The sequence below is a fragment of the Myodes glareolus genome, chromosome X (assembly GCF_982192425.1).
Source record: "Myodes glareolus chromosome X, mMyoGla1.1, whole genome shotgun sequence".
Taxonomy (NCBI): Eukaryota; Metazoa; Chordata; class Mammalia; order Rodentia; family Cricetidae; genus Myodes; species Myodes glareolus.
In genome coordinates, this window is record NC_142053.1 from 80,297,849 (window position 1) to 80,310,573 (window position 12,725).

Here is a 12,725-nt window from a genome sequence, read left to right on the forward strand (position 1 = left end):
GTGAAGGGTGTGAAGGCTGAAGCTCAGTCAGCTGGTGTTCCTGTGACTTATTAGTCTAAATAGAAAGGACTGCAGTATTCATAGCAATGAATAGAGAACTTCCCAGTCCAGACCAAGTTACTCCCTTCTGTCTCATGCACCCAGAGTGTATAGCTTGACGTCGGATAATAGAGACCCTCCTGCATCAGGACCCCCAGTACCAGGATTACAGGCATCCCACTAAGCTGAGCTCTAGCTCTGGGTATAGGGAACTGTGCTTTTTAGGAAGGTCTCAAGTGCCCTTTGTACTCTTTATCCATGGGCTTTGGAAAGCCCCAGATGTGCACCTTGGTATATTTGGGGCTGCCTGTGATGAGCTGGTGAAAGCTTTGATGTGCACTTCCTTGTGGAGGCGGCCCCTTTAAGGGAGGAGGGGAAGTTGCTGTGCTGAGTGCTGCAGTCAGCATGGTTGCCAAGCGGGCAGCTGCAGCTCCTGCTTTGACTCTGTTGGCGGCTGCTGTGTCTCCTAGGAGCCGATCGGGCCTGGCTTGCCGGCCTGAAATGTGCTCCTTCCAGCGCGCAGGCGGCAATGGTAGAAGTTTCAGTGCACAGGCCGATGGCCCGCCCCTCCCCCACCCCTACCCGACCTCTTTTTTTTTTTTTTTTTTTTTTTTTTTGCCTGGGCAGGGCTTTGGCAAAAGTCTTCATTATGCCCGGTACACCCACATACCACATACCCCACCCCCACCCCTGGCAGGGATTTAGCGAGAGGCTTCATTATCACTGCTACTGGGACTGAAGTTTTAAGCCCTGTCTAGATTTTTTTTTTTCGGGTACTGCCAGCACACCTAACTTTTTAAAAGCCCATCTTGCGGTTTCCCAAATCGCATCCACGTAGCATTGTACTCAAAATTATGGATTAGTGCAGCGTTATGAAGTCAGGAATCCCATGCTATGATATCTGGCCGGGTGGAAATGCTGCATTTCCGTCCGCGTGGTGGGGGAGGGACTGTAAACCAAGAAACCCAGAAGAGGAAGCTGGACAGTCAGGAGATGAAGGACTGGGCCTACCTAGGGAGCTGGAGGCCAGCCTGGGTTGCATTAGACAGTGTTGTCAGCAACAAGGAACTGCCACAAAGAAAATGCCGAGTTTTCTTGCCCTGCCTGGCTTATGCAAGGAGTTTTGGAAATGGCGTTTTAAAAGCAAAAGGGATGCTGTGTTGGCACACATTCCCCTTCATCTTTCTCTCAGAGGAGAAACTGAGACAGGCTTCTTCCTTTCTCAGTTGGCCGCCCTCCTGAAGCAGTGTTATTCCTATGCTGGGGGGTAGACCCTGAAATCTGAGACAGGCAGCTTTTGTATCCAGAGCCTCAGGCTGAGCCAGCTGCAAGAGTTTGGGTGACTGCCACACTCCTTTGACATCTGCCTTTGTAATTCCTGGCCTACTGCAGCTATATGCATGTGCAATTGAATGACCTAACTTCCTTCCCCACTACAACTTTTTCCTGTCAGGATACCAGTGTCTTCTAGTGCTTGGGCTTCACTCCTCAGCCGGATCGATTGTGGAGGAAAGGGAGTCTTTTTCCTCTCAAGTCATGTACTAGCGTTTGTAATATACGTTCTGTTACTGCATTGAACAATACAGGGAGACTATCCAATGCAAGACCTGCCAGCTACACAGCTACAGTGTGTGTGTGTGTGTGTGTGCGTGTGCGTGTGAGGTGCTACTTCAAAACTGCACAAACATGGGGGGAGTGGGAGGGTGTTGGGAGGAGGGGCGAAAAATGGAAACTTTTATAATTTAATAAACTTTGAAAAAAAGAAACTGCACAAACATAAGGGAGGGTCGAGAAAGGAGTAATGGGGAGAGAATGTAAGCATTTTGAAGCACAAAGGGAAGACAGGGAGAAGACAATCAGCACAGAAGGAACCAAACTCTGATGCTTTCTCTCAGTTCCTGCAGAACTGTGAGGAAAGAAATGTTATCTGGAAGTCTGTGTGATGGTCTTGCAGATTTGTCTCTAGCTTCCATAGTGTTGAGTTTAAAAAATAAGGAGCGGCTGGGTGGGGGTGGCATACACCTTTAATCCCAGCACTTGGAAGGCAGGGGCAGGTGGATCTCTGAGTTCGGGGCCAGCCTGGTCTACAGAGGAATTCCAGGACAGTCAGGATTGTTGCCCTTGAGAAACCCTGTCTCCAAAACAGACAGGGAGCTCTTCTCTTTCCTCCACAATAGTTTGCATTAGAAGCGTCCTGACCCATCTTCATGGTCACCTGTGCTCTGCACCAGCCACCATCAGTTTCGAGTGTGTGGGGGCAGTCCTTTGCTAGCGAGCCATGAGTTCCACCCTCATTGCCGTTTTTCCACCAAAGTGGAGGCTGTCCCTAGCCTCCTGGCAGCTGTGGGCACCCAATGCTGACATTTCTCTAGGCTTCAACAGCATTGCTTTGAAGCAGAAGGAGACACTTCTTCTTTCTGCTAAAAAGGAACATGAAGGCAATGAGTGTCTTTTGCAGATGTGAATCCCTGCAGTGGCAATGCCCTCGTCCACAGTGTGGTGAAGATGAATTAAGATGGGTGCAGTGATACTGGGTGCCATGCACGAAACCCTTTAAGAAGAGCTAGGTCAGAGCTTTTCTGAATGGTGGAGCCCAGAGTTCTGTCTCACACAGACGTCCCTCTTTATGGCCTCCTGGATAGTTGCTTCTTAGGTGAGGGAAAACTTATCAAGAAAATGGCTGTCAGGCTTGGAGAGAGAGGTGAATAGTTGAGAGCACTGGCTGTTCTTCCAGAGGACCTAGGTTCAAGTCTCAGCACAGCCAGAGCCGCTAACAAGCATTTGCAACTCCAGTCTAGGGGAGCAGATGGCCTTTCCTCAGGGACTGGAAAAGCTTGTTCAAGGTTTATTCTAACAGTGGACCTCAAGGCAGAGAGGAGTCCCCTGCTTGAGGCAGAAGCTGAGTCTTTTAGAACAGGAGCTGTGGAAACCCAAGGCATGTCTCCAGCAGATCTTAGGAGCTCCCAGCTGCTGGATGCGTCTGAGCCTAAAGTTTTCAGTTGGGCATCTAGGAGTTTAGCACTGGCAAAAGCCAGTTGACTGAGAGCTACACTTTGAGGCAGATTGCAGCTGGGCTGATGGCAAAGCTGCTTGTGTAAGCTCAGGCTGGCTTATTGACTGTGTGTATTCAAAAGAAGGGGAGAATAAGGTCAGGGCAGAAGAATGGCTGTCCGCCCAAGAAGTGAAAAAAGCAGTGGGGAGGAGGTTTCAATGTAGGCTAGTTAGTGTATGTCCCCTCTCCTCCTTTCTCTCTCTCTCTCTCTCTCTCTCTCTCTCTCTCTCTCTCTCTCTCTCTCTCTCTCTCTCTCTCCTGTCTTCTAACAGTAGGAAGCAGGGAAGGGGAGGTGGAAGGAGAGAAGGAAGGTTCAGATTGCACAAACTAGTTGTGGGGGAAGGGTGAATTGTTTGATCTCTGGCTGCCAACTAGAAGCTCTGATCTTTGCTGAGCAGCAATCTTGCTGGCTCTGGCCATCGAGGCTGTCAACACAGTGTGCTGCCTGCTCTTTGCCAGAGGAGGCTTAAGATTTTACCACCATGAAGCCCCATACTCTCTAGGTACCTCTCCTGTACTTCAGCATCAGGACTTCTGCCTGAGCCTTTGTCCAGCCTGGGCAGGGTTTCTGTCACCTCCACACCTGGAACTAAATAGAAATAGTACAGCTTAGGACTGGGCACATAGCTCAGTTGGTAGAGTGCTAGCATGCAGAAAGCCCTGGGTTCCTTCCCTAGCTATGCCTAAACTGAGTGTGGTGGTGTGTGCCGCTAATTCCAGCACAGAAAAGGAGGAAGCAGGAGGTTCAGAACTTCTTACACATTCTTGACAGCTTACTTAGGCAGTTCAAGGACAGCCTGGGGTATGGAGATCCTGCCTTTGAAGACAAGGGAGTGAGAGAGAAAGTATTTGCACAAAATAAGCAACAGCAATAGAAGATCAAAGCCTAGCCTGTCGTGACACTCCAGAGGCAGAGGCAGGCGGATCTCTGTGAGTTCGAGGCCAGCCTGATCCACAAAGCAAATTCCAGCACAGCCAGAGGTGCTACACAGAGAAACGGTATCTTCAAAAAGTCACACACATGCACAATATAAATAAAAAGTAAAAGCCCTTATTCTGTGCTGATTTGTTATTGTAGCCCTAGCCAACTAACACATGCCCCTAGGGAGATGGTAGAGATTTGCCATGTTTGCAAAACGGAAGGGAAAGTGGCAGCCATTTATCCTGACTTCCTAATAACGCAACAGCTCAGGTTGAAGAAAATGTTCAATTCATTTAGAACACATGCACATGGTTGTGTGTCTGTGTGTGATCACTCTCCACTGGAACTCAAAATTCTCATCTATACTGGACTTAGAATGTGTTGGGCTTTTTCCTAAGGAGGTATGAACACACATATGTGCATCCCAGATCGGGCACCGACAACAGACCAAAGAAACGGCACATCCAAGTCTAGTTTGGTGTTCCAATGAGTTTACCGGGGTTACTTAGGAGCGGGCAGGAGGGGTTGTTTGCAGGAACACGGGTGACACCTCACTGATGCTGCATCTCTGGACTCCCTGCACAAGTTGCAGGCAATGTAGCCATAGATCTGAGACTCTCAAGTGAAGAGAGCTGCTGTTGTTTCTGCTCTTCTACTTTAGGGGATGAGTCTTCTCATCTCTTAGCTGCCTGTGTCCCATGAACCACCCCCTTCCCTCTAGAAAGAATGTTTCAATTTAGTGGAAGACAACTTGAGTATTCCCTGTGTCAAATCCCACTGAACACATCCTTAATCCAGTGTCATACCTACCAGGGTTTCAGAAGAAAAATGGATGCCATCAAAATCTTATATGCAAGTCCTAGGAAGATGGCTTCAGCAAAGTGTCCACCTCGCAGTGTGAAAGTCTGAATTGGAATCCATCACTCACATAAGGGAGGCTCTAGTTCGAGCACTAGGATGTGAAGGTGAGACAGCAACATTCCTGGAGCTCATCAGTCAGCCTACCGGAATCAGTCACTCAAGGTTCAGTGAGAGACCCTGACTCAAAAAAATGAGGAGGAGGCTAATTGAGGAAGACACCCACGCAAGTGTGTACATAAGCTAGTGACCAAGCAAAGTGGGCACCATGAGGGGCAGGCTCCCATTTTAATGCACCTTCAAAAATGTCCTGTTATTTTCAGCTAAAACCTTATGGTGCAAGCTGAGCATGCCCACAGGCATTTCTGTTCATCCCTGTAATCTTTTGGGGTTGTTTGGGGGTTGGGTTGTTTTGTTTTGTTTTGTTTTTCGAGACAGGGTTTCTCTGTAACTTTGGAGCCTGTCCTGGAACTATCTTTTGCAGACCAGGCTGGCCTCGAACTCACAGAGATCTGGCTGCCTCTGCTTTCCAAGTGCTGGGATTAAAGGCGAGAGCCACCACCACCCAGTTTATCCCTGGAATCTTTGATACATACTCTGAGACATTGAGCTAAACAACAAAAATGTATCTACTAGCTTTTCCTTTGAAAGTGGTAATCTTAAACTGGGCAAGGTCTAGAATGTACTCCTAAACTGAGCACGCTCAGGAATTGCTCACCTTTCTACGACTGTGTATAGCCCCCTATGTTGAATCTGCATGCTTCTCTTGTCCGTGGAGAGCATCATTTTGGAAATGACTCCCATGTTCTCTTTGCCTACTGCATGGAGGTAATGAATATGTATCCATTCTTTTGTGTCTTGACTGTGCTTATTTTGGCTTTGCATTCATCAAAATGTAAACATACTGTATGTGATCATACATGCACACACACCGTGGTGCTTAGCAAATTCTGCAAATTAATATATTCCATAATTAATGTTGGACTCTAGTGTCCAAACCAAGAAGGAGTCGCCCCCAGAGACCACCTCATATACCACAGCCGATGCAAAAGCATGAAGATTTTATTAATTCTGTCATGACAGGGTCCCCCAGCATTCGGGAAGCCGAGAGACCCCAACTAGCTGGTACAGTCTACTTTTAAAGGAGAAGGCCCCATTGAAGAAACAAGAGGGGTTGTTCCTTGACCATTATGATTGGCTTGTTCGAAAAGGGCTAATACCAATAATTGGCTGGAGAGCTATTGTCAGATTAGATGAGGTAAGAGGTCATTTTGACCCCGTTTCCCAGGGGACTGAGTCAAAACATACGTATGTGGGTAATTGTTCAGGAACTGAGTACGTGCATGTGTAGCTGTTAGGTCCTTGGTTCCCAGGGGAGGAAGGGAAGCACTAAGGCACAGAGGCTGAGAGGGTTTGGAATTGTCAGAAATGGCTTCAGAATTGTCTTAAAGTCTTACATTAAGATGCAAGGATTTCTAAAGGGAGTCTCTCTTTCCCCAATCTTCTTTATATAAGCAAAAAAGACTGCTGTGGAACATTCTTGGAACAGCGAAGCTGCTTAGGAGAAGCAGAGAGCAGCGAGTCTTCTGTAATCATTGATTAGCGGCTTGTGTGTGTTACAGTGAGCCTAGCATCCCAGCTTTCATGAGCTATCGTCGTCTGTGCTGGGGTAGGCTTTGGTAATGTGGCTGCCTTAGAGTCACTGCTGCTCCCATAAGTAAATCCTCACCCATACCTTTAAATAACCCCAATAAAACCCTGTGCTTCAGCAAGTAAGACTTTGGTATCTTTATTTTGTCTTGGATAACTATCTAGGGGTGAGTAAACATTTGTTTATGTAGCCCCAGGAACAGTGTCACCCAATACACACACGCAAATCATATATGTGCAAAGCTGTTTGTACTTATGAAATGGGTATGTAGAAAAGGTGTGTTATGTAGCTTTGGACACAGAAGCAACCTAAAAGTTTGTTGAAGTGAGCACTGAATAAAACTGACTGGGCACATTCACGAGAGAATTATTGATTATATCTGAATGGAATTGGTAATCTTTAACTATATTTTTATTTTATTATTTTGTGAGTATGAGTGTTTTGCCTGCATGTATAATAATGCACCACATGCATGCCTGGTACCTAAGGAAGTGGGGAGCCCCTGTGTGAATGCTGGGAATCCAACCCAGGTCTTTTCCATGAACAAGTGCACTTAACCATTGAGCCAACTCTCCAACCAGGAACTGGAAATTTAAAAGTATTGGCTGTTATTACATTCTTAAGGCTGTGGTCCCATCTAGCAAGGGCAGCCTTCCCCACGGCCAATACACAGCCTTAAGGTTGTAGTAGAAGTGTCCTTTATTTTTACATCCACAGGGAAATGTATTGGTGAACTTTAGACTGAAAAATAGATACATTGGTCTTTCAAAAATGGAAGCAGTGAGACCCCTTTATCATTTGTTTTATGTAATAACTTTAATCCTTACAAACCCTACCTTAACTGCATTATGCCTATCTTTTTTTAGACATTGCCTTGCTGTATAGACCCGGCAGACCCCAAACTCATAGAAATCTGCTTCGTACTTCCCAAATTAAAGGTGTAAGCCAGATGCCTGACCTGGATCATCATTTTATTGAGCCACTTTGTAAGTGCCAACGACTTGTGCCAACTTTTATTATTCACGTGGGAACATTTATGTACCCTATAGACTTTTTACTGCATTAATGTTATAACTGTGAAAAATTTAGTCAAGCAAAGAGCTAAAGGTCAGCATTTCAAGCACATCCTTTATATATACTTAGAGATGAGAGGGATCAAAATAGTTACATATTTGAGAAGTATCCAGGGACTACAATAATTTGAGGTACGATATGATTAATCCTGTGACTTTTGTCAATTGGAACAGTTTCACAATTGTTATTTCAGTTATAATGTACATTGTAAAGACACAAAAAGCAATCGGGCCTGGGAATGAAGCCAGGTGGGAGAGAACTTTCCTAGCATTCACAGCTCCCAACATGGCATAAAAGGAAAACAAACAGCGGTGGCGCACACCTGTAATCCCAACACTCAGGAGGCAGGAGCAGGTGGATCTCTGTGAGTTCGAGGCCAGCCTGTTCAGTTCCAGGACAGCCAGGACTACACACAGAGAAACCCCATCTTTTAGGTGGAGGTGACATATGCCTTTAATCCCAGCACCCGTCTTTCAGGCGGAGGTAGAGGCAGGTGGATCTCTGTGAGTTCGAGTCCAGCCTAGTCTACAGAGCAAGTTCCAGGATAGGTTCCAAAGCCACGGAGAAATCCTTTCTCGATAAACCAAAAGAAAAGAAAAAAAAGAGAGAGAGAGAGGAGGAAGAAAGAAAAGAAAGAAAAATATGTGCTTTCTGTTTTTTATTTAGTGGGTTGTTAATAAATTAATAAGTAACCTGGGGCTGGTGTTTGTTTGCTAGACCTAGTGTTTACTCAGTCCTTAAGGTTCAAAGTTCTTTTGCTTTAAACTGCAGTTGTTTCTTTGATTCTTTACTTGTTTAAGGTCTGAAGTTTACTTTCCTGGCTGAGTTTTTAAGTAGGGACAGAGCCTTCAGAGGTGGTCCCCAAAAGCAGAAGGAGGCCCCACTGCATCCTTTTTTGACTTGTATTTCTTTGTGAATTAATTTTTTTTCTCCTCTCTCTTTGGAAGTTTAGCTACCACACTCCCGGGATTCCAGCGTGCCCCTTTTATGAGTGGCAGCCTCTCTCTTTGATTTCAGCCAGCCATCCCCCTCTATGAAGTGCCCTAAGGCTTGCACTCCTGCTTGAAGCAGACCCACCAGAGCAAGGAGGGCAGCATTGTAAGTTCTTCTGAGCACTCCGTAGAGCCCAGGGGCACTGGAGAGGCATTTTCCATTTCCGCAGCTGGCCAACCTCTCCAGCAGTTGGTGAGGGGGATCTCTTTGAAATAGCATGCTGTTATCATAACGTCATACCTGTGAGTCTAGAGAAAGGTAAACACCATCTGGAGGTAGTCATGGTAGCTCAAGCTTGTGATCCTGTTAAGGTGACAAGACAGAAGGATTATGGCGAATTCAAAGCCCTATTCGGCTACATAGTGATTTTCTGGTCAGTGGAGGCTCCATAGAAAGATCCTGATTTTTTTATTTTATTTTATTTATTTATTTTTAGTGTATGTATCTACGGAAAGAGACCATTTAAAGCTGTTGACCATACCTCATAGATAGTCTGCAGAAAGTGTGCTTTTTCCCTTCAGACTCGTAGCAAACTGCTACTGGAAAGCTATATAAAAGGCACGGAACAGAGCCAGTTAGGAAGCCTATTCTTTAAGATTCAAGACAACACAAAGATCAAATGTGTAGAAAGCAATATATAACCATAACGGGAACCTCAGTATGGGTAGCCTGATGAATGCCTGCCCAGGTATAGTTGAGCAATTACTAAAATTAAGGTCATATATATTGAGAAAACTTAGTTGTTCCCTTTTTTAATCTTGAAATAGCACAAATTCTTTACTATATAATTTAGCATACAAAATATGAATTTCCAGTTGCATGCAATTATGTAATTTTCTAAAAATTAAGTCACGGGCTGGAGAGATGGCTCAGAGGTTAAGAGCATTGCCTGCTCTTCCAAAGGTCCTGATTTCAATTCCCAACAACCACATGGTGGTTCACAACCATCTTTAATGGCGTCTCCTCTTCTGGCATGCAGGCATGCACACAGACAGAATATTGCATACATAATAAATAAATAAATATTTTTTAAAAATTAAGTCACATGTTGAGGCAGGAGTCATCTCAGTGAGTAGTAAGGCAAAGGGCCTATGGTGAGGGCTGCAGGTGTATGTTACAGTGGGAATGGAGAGTAAAACTAGAAGGCAATGGAAGAATTGAAGCAGTGAATCCAGAAACACCAAGAATAGGCAAAGACATTGACGGCTGGGTATGAGATAGCCTAGTAAGACTGAGACGACACAAAGGGGCTCTAAAAAGCAAGGCCAGTGACAAAAGCTTTTCTGAGACTTTTCCCCTTTGCGAAGCACATGCTAGGTACTGTCGGCATATTATATTACTGCTTTTAATACATCAGCTCTAGTGTAGCTGATTATAATAGACTAAGTCATAAGTGAGGATGACCCACCACTACCATTTCAAGAAAGTGACCCCAAACCACACTGTAGGCAAAAAGATAACCAAGAACATTGCAGCTGCTTTTTGGCAACTGTGAGAACAAAGAAAGTTTAATATTAACAGCACTCGGGACACCTGCAAGGTCAAAGGTAGCAAAACCAGCCAGTAAAAAAAAAAAAAAAATAACAGGCAGTCAAGAACAATTAGCACAGTCAGAGAGCTTAGTATAATTAACAAGACACCTGCAAAGTCACAAGGTAGTCATGCTGGCCAAGAAACTAACAACTAAGCCAGAGTTCGAGAGGGCTGGGGGCCTTCTACACCCTTAACCGGGTGAGCAGGACAGACAATGTCAACCAATCATCTCTCTGATTGAACCTGGGGGATGTGGCTTCTCTGTTGACTCAGCTCATGACAGTCCAGAGAGTTAATCAATCTTAATAGAGATTCCCTCAGTCTGTCCAGTTTCTGTCACTGGCCTGTAAAATGGCTGGACAAAGGATTTCAGTGACTTTTTCCCCCTTCGGAAATCCCTCACAATTCTAGAAAGTTCCAATCACTTTCTCTCAATTTATCACTTTTCTAGAATCCTTAGTAAATCCTACTTGCACCAACTGCGGTGGCACTCACCTTTAATCCCAGCACTAAGGAGGCAGAGGCAGGCAATCTCTGAGAATTCAAGGTTGGTCTGATCTACAAAGCGAGTTCCAGGACAGACATGGCTACACAGAGAACCCTGAATCCAAACAAACAAACAAACAAACAAATAAAAAAGAACCCAAACAAATAAAAATAAATAACTAAATCCTACTTGCCACATTACACACTCTCACAAAAGTCCGTGTTAGTAATTGTGTTGGTTCAACAGTGAGCTCGGAGCCACTGGCAGGACAACTTTTGACGAATGTGAGTGTCCGCCATCTCAGGTACTCATATCACGTACCAGTGGGCTGTAAAAAGATCTCATTGATCTCAGAAACCTGCATCGATATGATGGATCCATGAGCACAGTTTATCATATGTTAGCTTTAAAATAATACATGTCGGTAATTTGATTTCAGCTTCCCGTTTGTCTCCTCTAGTGTTTGCTTACAGAATGGTAAGTAATCTGGAGGAGCGCTATGCCCCCCAGATGTGGTGTTTACTTAGTAATTAAAGTTCAGACTTTCTCTTTTTGTCCTTTGGACATACAGCCACCATAAGCATCAGGTTTTGTTTTGGTTTTTGTAGTTGTTTTATTCTTTAGTTTGTTTAGATTTTTTGTTTTTGTCTTTTGTTTTTAAAATTGTGTTTCTCTTTATGTTTGCAGCCACTAGAGGTTGTTTGTGGAATTCATATAAATACCCGTCAGGTGCTAAATGGATACACATTTCTTTAAAAAGAAATGAGCTACTTCTGGAGCGAAACCTGTGGTGAACCTCACAAGAGGTAGAGCAAACTCTGAAGGTCATTCTTCCTGAGGTGTCCTGGGGGCTTTTCTTCCTGTGGATCAAGATTCAGATAAAAGTACCCTTATTACTGAGAATCTTGGACGACAGAGGTCAATCTAGAGGTTGAAGTTTCTCCGTGATGCTGGTGCTGTTGGCAGAGCAGATGAGGTGGCTCTTTAGCTGATTTTGTCCCTGTTGGCACACAGCCACCTCCGTGTGTGTCCTTTTGGGACATTCCCTTTCTGCAGTCTGAGCCAGGCAGTCCTTTTTCCGCTATTGTGTCGGTGTGGCACAGGTCCTCGAGTTGTTTAGAATAGAAAGGAGTCTGGGAATCTGAAAAGTCCACTCCTGGAGTTGGCTGTTCTGGCAAGTAATTCCTATCAGTCAGTGTGGTCAGAAGCTGTGTAGAGAGAATATTTATGAGTTCCACACTGAGACCATAATCATTACTTGTGCACAAATAAATTAATACATACACATGTATTAATTTGACATCATTTCTTGACAGGGTTTCTCTGTGTAATGGGCCTGGCTGTCCTGGAACTCACTTTGTAGACCAGGCTGGCTTCAAATTCACTGAGACCCGCTAGCCTCTGCCTCCCAAATACTGGGATTAAAGGTGTGTGCCACCACTGCTTGGCTTAATATAATTTCTTTATTGTTTTTTTTTTGAAATTTCACAGGTTATATCCTAATTCCACTTACCCCAGCTCTCACCCCTGAAGCACCCCCACCAAAATAAAATTCTTAAAAAAATCAAAGCCAACCAAACAAAAACCTCTTCACTTCTCCGTCTTTCCCACCTCTCCAACACCTCTTCATTCGTCCTGGTGGCATGGGGACCCTCGATGTATCACTTAGTACACCCTTTTGTCCAATCAGCTTTACTCGCAAATGTTCATTGCAATGAGTCACTGGTCTGGTTCAAGGCCTTTGGTTTCTGGTACACTATCTTCAGTGGATTCTCACCGAGACTCCTCTCAGTTATCCCCAGCTGTCCCAAGTCATGGAGATCCTGCTGGTATCATTCGACAGGACCAGTCCCTTCATCAGCTCCCGCACATCCTAGAAGGGGTAGGCAAATGCTAGGGTGGACCAACCCAAGGCCCGGCTGTGGGCCTGAGTGGAGACTGAACTTGTCAGTCTGGGCCACTGGGACAGCTAGTCTCGGGTAAAGGGTGGAGCCAGATCTCCAGTGCCCATGCCCTCAGGATCTTCCTAGCCTGTGGTGAGGGCTGGGACCATCTCTCTCTAGTGCAGGGGCCAGCTCTCCAGTGAGGGTCGAGGCCTGCTCAGGATCGCCCTCCT